The sequence below is a fragment of the Etheostoma cragini genome, chromosome 1 (genome assembly GCF_013103735.1).
Source record: "Etheostoma cragini isolate CJK2018 chromosome 1, CSU_Ecrag_1.0, whole genome shotgun sequence".
NCBI lineage: Eukaryota > Metazoa > Chordata > Actinopteri > Perciformes > Percidae > Etheostoma > Etheostoma cragini.
Genome location: NC_048407.1, coordinates 19,616,664 through 19,626,442, shown reverse-complemented (window position 1 = coordinate 19,626,442; position 9,779 = coordinate 19,616,664). Strand labels below are relative to the sequence as shown.

Genomic DNA, 9,779 nt, shown 5'->3' with positions numbered 1-9,779 from the left:
CTAAAGAGTGGATGTGATCAAGCAGGTATTTTAAATAAGCTATACCGGTGACTAACATTGCCTCAAGGTCAATCGCGCAGCTGTAATGAAGGCGTAAGATGTATTCTTCAATATGTTTATGTCTGCATCTTCCATTACTCATCTGACAGGCAGTGGTGTGTTAAGCACCGCTGCCTGTGAAAAAGGCATCAAAGGCAGCAAAAAGACAGGTATGGTATGGAATGTGAATGTTCACATGTCCATTTGTGTGGCTGTAAGACCCTCCTCAGTTGGTATAGAAAAACACTTACTGCTAATGTAAATAGCGAGGCAGCATAAATCAGGAGCCACGCGCAGCCCGGGAGAATATCGTGTAATAGTTATTGTGAAATGAAGTGGCATTGGGATCAATATCCCACTATATCTCACTCTGGCGTAATGGCACAGAGGGAAGCTGGAGGCCAAGGGAGTCCGGTCCCTCCATCCCACCATGGGCCTATAAATCTGCCTTACCTGTAGCCCGCTTATTAAAGTGCATACACAATCGGCAGCAGCCATCCAAAAATACAAGCTTACTTACTGACCTGGAGTCAGGGGAATGGATGCCTTTACCTTGTCTAAGGGCAGAGGTTAAAGGCTGATTAAGGCTATAGCATCATTGCAACATACTGTACAGAGAAACAGGGAAGTGTTGGTTTTACCTCAACATTAATAATACTATTATAATTCAAAATGAAGTTTGAATGTCAGAACTGCAGGGTATACTGTAGTTTACGTGTTGTTATTGTAAAACAAGTAGAGCATTTGTAGTAGTTTTTTTCACATTGTATTTATTAATGAATTAATTTGCCCAGTTGACATTCATAGCATCTTGAGGCACAACGTTTCTTCTGCCAATGTGAAGCAGCAATTATGCTCTTAAATCTGTGGCTTATTCACTAAAATTAGTTAATTTTGGTTTCATAGTTAATGAAAAGAGAAAGGAAATCAAGATTTTGCCTCTTGAAAATTGAAAGTTTGAATTTGAATTGGTTTGCTTTTGGTACAGTATGGTGATTAGCTTGGTATCGCATGTCTTTGTGACAACAGGGCATGTATCACACTTATATACACAATATGATAAACAGAAGAAGAAAAGCATTTTAACACATATTCCAAATGCAAAGTACAATCCTTTTTAGCAGAGGAGAAAAGGCTGTTTTTGAAACAGTTTGTATTTGAGCGTCTAATAGTGGGCACTATACACTATATATTAGCTTTACAAAGTCATTGCTTTATATGCAATGACTGTGATTGGAGGAGGCCTGAGATTTTGGATGACCGAGGAACAATGTTGTTTGCGTGTTTCTTCTGAGCTGCTGTACAAAAGTGTTTCGAATTACATGAGAAGGCAATTGATGTAAACAAGAGAAGCAGTTTTTGATTTACATATATAGATACAATGCTTCTATGTATTTTATGCATAATAAGCATGTGCAGTGTCCTTTTCTTATCCTCAGGTTGTAATATAACTTCTCCATAAACAGCACAGAGCCTGCACACAGAAATGAGTACAAAATAGCAATACAATGAAAATGCCTGTCTGTGATTTGCCAGATTATTCAAGTTTTATCCATATATACGATCTTGTTGCAAGCTCAGTACAGCCTTGGGGCAGAACATATTGGTCACTAAGATGGATGTTGGCAAAAGGTTATAAATTATAATTGTAATAAAACCACCATGGACAGTGAGACCTGTGGTTCACTTTGGCTTTCTTTGAGACACTTGTTTGAAGGATATACAGTAAGACTGGAGACTGTGTGGATCCTGATGCATTTTTCTTATGTTTTGCAGGACTGTGAGGGAAGATTTCCTCTGCTTCACGGTTGGTAAGTGTTTCCGGAAACTTTTCTTTCTTATTGTAGTTTCACCACATGAATGAGACAAAAAGGGAAATACTTTCTCTGACGAAAGTTTGTATTTTATACATTTATGTCTCCAAAACAAACTTGTCAAAACCTGACTGAGGAAAAATGTATCAACTAAAGGGTTATATTTAAATTATGAGAGACTTTGTGCAGAAAGTCTTTACTTATACTATTATATCCATTACATGCTCATATTACATTATCTCTAAACCATACCCATACCATACCATACCAATACTCATGTTTTTGTTAAAAAAGATCGGGTTGAGGTTATTTTGGGTAACATGTTTGGAATAAACCCTTTTCTTATACTACATAATTCACAGTCTGCAACACATCATCATGTATTTAATGTCTTCAACGTAAGTGATTGGTTAGAAGGGATAAACTTGATGATGATTGAAAGAGCAACAGAGGTATGATTTCTTCATTTTTTACAGCATTTGTATCCCTGTTATATTTTGTAAAGCAGTATTCAAATCTCCCATTCACATGAAGAATTTATCAGGAATGAAACATCAGAAAAGGATGAACTTCAGTGAAGTGTGCACTGATCTAAATCTTAAGAAAATTAAAAAAAAATCATACTAAGCAAGCAGCTTGCCCTCACAGGCTATCTCATGTGTAGAGATGATAGATTAAATTGTTATATCTTACCGAAGACATGTTTATTGGCATCTTAGATAAACATTCAGCGTTTTAAATGTCTTATGTCAGAGCTGGACTGGATTTAAGGCAAGCTGGTAATTATAGACAAACAAGTCTTTCTTTTGAGATCATTTCATGATGGTTTAATATAACTGGCATTTCAAGCAATCCTTTCTAATTAGCTGTCTGTGCTGAGCAGATGCACTAATCAGATAATCAACACCAGTGAAATGGTATTTTATTTTGTTTAGTTCAATAATCTACTCAAGTGTAATTTTATAGCTGTGATGAACACTTATTTGCACGTAGATGATCATTTGTTTAATTGCACACACACATAAAGGCCCAGAAGTTCTTTATGGATACGATACGTACATGCGCATAGATTTAGTTAAGCATTACAGGGTAATTTAATTGTCACCACTTTTTTTTCCCCACAAGCCTTCTCTCACACAAACACACACAGTGGACTTATAGTGGCTAGCAGTTCAGCGGACAAAGATGAGGACATTCTGGTTTTGTAGATTATAACAAAGGCTGGTTTTTGAATGGGGCCTCAAAAGAAAGCATGAGAAGTGGAATGACCGGAATGCACTACGAAGCTGTTTGTACCGCAGGTGATACTCCAAACAAGATCTCATGTGTGAAAATCACATGTAAATGTGCACCACAGACTGACCTTTGTCCCTTTGTGTGTGAGGATCTGTGACCAGTGGCTGACCTGTAATTCTCTCCTAAATGGTTTGACAATGGAGAGACATATTGATCTGGTCACTCTTCAGGCAAAAGGGTCAAGGGCCTGACACACAGCCTGAGTGTTTTTTGTGTCTGCAGGTAGAGTGGTGTTACCATAACTGGGGCTCCATTCGGCTTACCACCACCTGTAGTCATTTGCTAGGCTACGTGTGAATCTGGCTTCTGTTTCAAATCCTGGGACAGTCAGGCTTCATATAAGTCAGTTCCCACGTCAGTTGCTTTGCTACCTTAATGAGGATTACAATGAGGCTATGTGTAAAGAAATAACACATTAGAGCTTGTGTGACAGGCTCAGGAAATAGCTTCTTTTTCTCTTTAAGACAGCACAAATTGCTTAAAGTAAAGCTTATGCCTGAGAGCTTGGTAACCTACACCATCTACCGCCCCACCCACGCCCCCCCAAAAATAAAAAATAACACATGTCTGCAAGCTCCCTCTCAGAGCCCCCAGCTTTCCCCAATGTGCCTGGGCGGCTGCTCTCCTCAGAGAGGGCTGGCCAGCTCCCACATCTGGCCAGACAGAAGAACAGAGAAAGCACCAGGAAATTCTGCTGCCGACCACTAGTTCTCCCTCTTGCATACATAAACCTTCTTTCTCTTTCTCTTTCTCTCTCTCTCTCTCTCTCTCTCTCTCTTTCTCTTTCTCTTTCTCTCTCTCTCTCTCTTTCTCTCTCTCTCTCTCTCTCTCTCTCTCTCTCTCTCTCTCACGGATTCTTTTGGAGTGACCAGTGATAGAGCAACATCTGGAAGGAGCAGCCGTTTTCTTTCCTTGTGTTTTTTCGGGGAGATCTAGGCCCCTGATAATCCGTCTCCCTACTCATTAAAGGAGCTGAATAAACACAGGCCTCTTCCAGTTGTTCCTATGAATTTCCTCACCAGGCGTCAGGAGACCTGAGCAGGGGCTACTGGATCAAAGCTGCCGGCAGCCCCATGTGTGCCGAGAGTGAGAATGCGTTCCGGGGTTGGGCCCATTACCTTTCTCCCTGGGAGCTTGGAGGCCCCTAGGCCACTGGCTGTCAGTTCTTTGGCCTAAGCTCAGCAGAGGAAGATGAGGAGGAAAAGAATAAGGAAAGAAAAAAATGTGAGATCCACAGTATGTGTTAGAGAAGATATCAAGACAGAACACGAGAGGGCAGGAGAAAAATGGATGGAAACAGGCCTGCTGGTACATGAAAGAGAGCTGTAGAGTTTCAGAGCATAGTCTTTTGGTACATGTTTTACTTGAATGACCATAGACACCAATCTTTTTTGTTTTGCTTTTGGTCTCTGTTTTGCACCGATGTTTGTTTAAAACAGAAGAGACCACTTATAACTATACATGTTAGGCAGTGGGTCTAACATGCTGTAAATTAGTTCTGATGCAGAACATTGTGCAAAACAAAATGTTTCTATGTGCAAAAGCCTATTTGCAGGTAACAGAGCACACACATTGTTGTAGTTTATTTGTATGCCACTCTAATGCAATGACCCTGGTGTGACATTAATTTTCTAATTCCCTGCACTTCCTGGCAATCAACTTAGAGGGGCAGTGGTTCCCTGGAAAAGTTTGCAGTGGAGGCAATTAAAGGGAGAAAACTAAGTAGCAGCAACATCAGCCGCAGCAGGAAAATCAACGGATGCAGAAGAGCGCTGTAATTGTTGGTCGCTTACTCAGAAAGATGATCAAATTGATCAAATTGCATCCCTTACACACTAAAGGAAAAAAAATCACCAATATTAAATGGTCAATGTAATTAACTTACCTGCCAGCTGCATGCATAGTGCAGATGTGGCTGGAAATTGTGTGTGTGTGTGTGTGTGTGTGTGTGTGTGTGCGTGTGTGTGTGCGTGTGTGTGTGCGTGTGTGTGTGCGTGTGTGTGCGTGTGCGTGCAAATGGCCCTGTGGTCGTCATCCGGCTCCCATCAGCCCCTCCATTAGTTACTGAGCTGTGGATCCGTGCTGGAGCCTACCTGCCCTGAATACTGATGAGGACAGAAGAGTATGGGCAGCAAGCACAATGAAGACAAACACACATGTACGCACGCAGTCTAAAAAGATAATACTGACATTATCTGCTTTGACATACAGTGACGTATTTTGAGACACTCATAATCAAACTAATTGCATTGTACACACCTAAAAGACTAAGCTCTTACATGAGATGCATGGTATAATAGCCTAATCATTAAAAAAATTATTCAGTATTTCCTTTGGCTGATAAAAGCATACATGTCTGATGACTGCCTATCACTGGACCATGACACACCGACGCCTGTGAAGAGCACTTCATATGGTGCAGGCAGATCATAGCTTACACATTCTGAAATAATGTCACACACAGCAGAGTACACACGCTGGCAGCCCAGCACAAAAGCAAATATGGTTGCATACTTCTCTTCTCCTTCTGGAGCAGCAGACTCACATACATGTGACAGGAAATCTGCAGGCAGTCATTACCCCGAGCCAAGCAAACACGCAGCCGCCCCCCTCACTGATAATGTTTTTACATGTGCCGCTGCTATGTTGAAGGCATAGGCACGCCCTTTTATGTGTGTACAGATACACAAATACAACTTAAAATGTAGTGGCAAAATTTATATTACTCATTCTCCTAAACATTACATTTTTCAAAGAAAAATTCATAAAATAGGAAAAATATAGAAAATATTAACAGCTAGGATGACAATGCTTTTCCGACATTCTCACTTGTGAAGTTAGGACAGAAAAACAGTATGAATGTGAGGTTGTGAAAGCTAATCAGCAACATTGCTAGTGTTGAAAGGGATGTCAGAAAAAAAGAAGTGCGTGTCCAGGTTGAGTTCAAGGCCGAAGACCAGAACACGGCCTTTGAGTTCAAGCAGGAGCTGTAGGGCATAATGGCTGGGGAAGGGGAGAGGGTGTGTGAGGGCTTCTGTGTCCCTCTGGCAGTGAAATGGGACCCTTGGGAGACCTGGGTTAGGAGGCCTCCCTCCATCCCCCCACATTACTGTGCCATTTAAAGCCACCCAGCATCTATTTCCTCCAATAAAAACTAATAACCTTTTCTGTCGGAAATCATGGCAGCCCTTGACTGCAGGAGCACAGGCCTGGCTGGATGGCCTGTAATTGCGGTCCAGAAGTCCCCCTTAAGTTTATTTTTTGCAGTGTTTTGGATTTGATTTTTCCCCCAGTCCTCCTGGTCCTCTGCGCTTTGCGACTGATTGCCTGCGCAGCTCGCCCCACACTCAGTAATCAGACAGGAGCTGGAGAGGGGGCAAAACAGCAACTCAAGGACCTTTTATAATTGGGAGGGATTTGGAGGGCAGTTGGACTTTACATTTGGTATCAGAATAGGTTGTGATGGTGACTGTGCTGGCTGAATAACAGAGGTGCCAAAGCCCCCATTGCAGTCAAGTAGCTCATTGTGAGGCAGCTATGAATAGTCTGCATGTATGTCTGCTTTGTTACTGTCTACCTGCCGTTGGGAAGTGTTGTGGCATCATTTGGGAAACGATGCGGCTAAAACAAGTAATCCACCACACTTTTCACAAGATATTCCTAGAAGTCTTTGCAAAAATCTTTGCTTGGGCTCAAATACTATTTCAGCATATTGTAAACATTCCTAAATCATATTGAACTCACATGTTTGGACTTTTATAACTATTTCTTACAGTGATTCATGGTTGTTTGGAGTGTCTGTTTACATAGCAAATTGTGATGAACAAGCTTTAAGATACAGCTCTGTATCTCATAGAATATTTACTGCACTTTTATTTATGTAATACAGAGTTGTGTTTGTTCTTTCTGTGACATTTTGTAATATCATGTAATCTTTTTCATTACAATGGCTTTGAAAGAAGCTGCATAGAAAACCCTCAAACCCGTAAATCTGTTATGACATGTACCAGTGTAGAGGATAAACAACATATACAGTATATTATTGTTGCAAAAACTTTTAAACAAACAAAATTTGCCTTTACAGCAATTATATCCGGCTCTGAATTAATCGTTTTTTTCTTAGTGGTCTCAGAAGGAGATTGTCAACCTCTCAACCACTCAGAAGTAGGGACTCTGCTATGTTGTGGCTAAATTATAGAATAATTTGGCGCACCCAACAGGGCTAGCTAGCTCTGGGATAACCGTTGAACTGAGGTGAATTCAGATTTAGCTCTTTTCAGGATGCCCTGGGGCTTAGAGCCCAGCTCATCCACGACTACAAAAGGTCTAGAGTGTAGCCCTAAGCAAACTGCAGTGTGAAAAGAATTGTAGTTTTTTCTTCTCCATCTGTCTTGGAATAATTATAGTCTGGTTTACCCAAATTAACTGCTAGAATAAACTGATTATGGTTTGCATATACCCGTTTATATAAACAGAAATTCAATTACTTGATTGTTACATCATATATTTTAGTGACATATACAGTATACACTGTCCATGATAAAGTCCCTTTCTTTGTCCTTTTTCTATTCACTGTATATCTAAGTAAAAAGAAAGTTAGTGACTGTGGGGATCTTGGAGACAAAGGACAGCACATTGGAAACAAACTCTGGGGTCTAATAAATTGGCCAGTTTTTAATTGCATGTGGAGGAGTTTGTGTTTGGGCAGGCACTGTTGGGTACTAATTGAAGAGAGCCGTGAGCACCCTAAGGGTGACAGTTCCTGCCTTTGTCCATGCACTACACAGACATACAGACAGTATGCCCCCTCTGCCACAAAGAGCCACAGCCCCCCAGGCTACAGAGGCCACAGTCTTTTTGACAGTACAAACATATACAGTATTTGTAGTCCAAATGAAAAGATCCTCTTGTTTCCATAATGCACAACACCAGTTGGGCATATCTTTTCAATGTTGGAAGGCGGTACTGCTTTTTTTATTCTTCCTGTGTCCCTCACAGACCTTGCTAAATGTTTGTTATACATTGGTCTATCAGATGAATCCCATAAGTGGGGTCTTCACCCTGTGAAGAATATGTAAAGTTATAACATCCAAAAATGAATTAATATATTGATTGAGATTGATTTGAAGTTTAATGCAAGAGCCCATAGCCGGAGGTTTTGGTTTACTCCTATTTGGATTGGTTATTGTACGTGTAGACAGAGGCATACTTTATGTTTCGGCCTGTAAGATAAGTGTGCCAACTTTAGTGAAATTGTGTTAATATTTTATTGCATGTTAAAATGTATAAATACCATAATTGGTTTCACAGCCTTTTGTGTGTGTGTGTGTGTGCGTGTGCGTGTGCGCGTGTGTGTGTGTGTGTGTGTGTGTGTGTGTGTGTGTGTGTGTGTGTGTGTGTGTGATCAATAATAACTATGGAGTCTTCATGTCTAACAAAGGACACTGTGTATCATACTATTGCTATTGTGGCCTGTGACACACTTGAAAAAAAGAAAATAAGTAAATGACTACTGCTGTAGTCTGTGTAGTGTTAAACACATGAAGTCTCACACAAGTGTTGTCATTTAAATGTCTTAGTTCCTGTAGTATAAGATTGTGTAACCTCCATAGTTTGAGCAGCTTCTAGTCTGGTCTGGCCCAGGTTTGCTAACTGTCCCACAAAATAGTAATGAAGGTATTGATGAGATGAGGCTACCACAAGAAGTAAGAGAAACATGTGTTTCCCAAGCCATTCCCCAGTTTGCAGAATGACTTTGCTGTAATAACTCAAGCTACATACCCCAGCACCAGAATCAGAAAGGATGATGAGTGGAAGTCAGACTGACCCTGATTGACTGCTATAATACTTCCTGTAGTGCTGTATTCAGGAGCTCGGGAAGCAAATTTCTACATGGAAGCATGGTGATTGCCCTGTTTTCTAGACTAATAACTCAAGATTGGAAACTTTGTTGCAATTCTAAAGTTTATAGAAATTGGCCTTATTTTGCCAATTTAACAGGTTCAACACTAAGAATCAATCAGTATAAATGTAAAAAATGCTAATTTCCAAGTACAACAAGAATATAGTGAGCATTGTGCAGTATTTAAAAGTAAAAGTATAACACTTCATATAAATAGAAAGTAGTTTGAGCTTTTATGTTTGCATTTTAATAACCTTAACACAACCTAGTTTTGCAATAAAACCCAGACTATGAAAGATGCAGTCACATATGATGAAGTCGAGCCATGAGTGTACATTGCCTGATAAATTAATCTTTTTCCCTTGCCTCTTTTTGCTGTTCTTTCTATGTGTTCCTGTTTTTCGTGTTTCTGAGTATTACCGCATGTTTGTGTGCACACTTCCTTAATTGCATTAAGAGGATGACGCACTTTCTTACTCTGTTTAAGCTCACTTTAATTGCCTCTGAATGGTGCACTAGGGAAACGGGGACTGACGGCACAATGTGGACATGCAATTAGCTATCTTTCATAAGACGCTCTGGGGGAAAGACAGGGCTCCAATTCATAAAGGAATTTCTCACACAAGGCAACAAATGCTATTTTGTGTCACTGCTGTGGTGGCATGTTGATGGAATGGCATTTCATTCATTAAAGAATCGGACATTTGGGGAAGGCAAGACAGAGAGAT

At 40.4% G+C, this 9,779-nt stretch overlaps 1 long non-coding RNA gene across 1 annotated transcript in view; it reads left to right on the top strand.

Annotated features, from left to right (window-relative positions):
* Positions 1 to 1,813: 1,813 nt before the first annotated feature.
* The window catches only part of LOC117948884, a 40,314-nt gene continuing 32,348 nt past the window's right edge, over positions 1,814 to 9,779 (top strand). The window contains exon 1 of the long non-coding RNA XR_004657583.1: positions 1,814 to 1,850. This is a non-coding gene — a long non-coding RNA (uncharacterized LOC117948884). The remainder of the gene's footprint in view (positions 1,851 to 9,779) is intronic.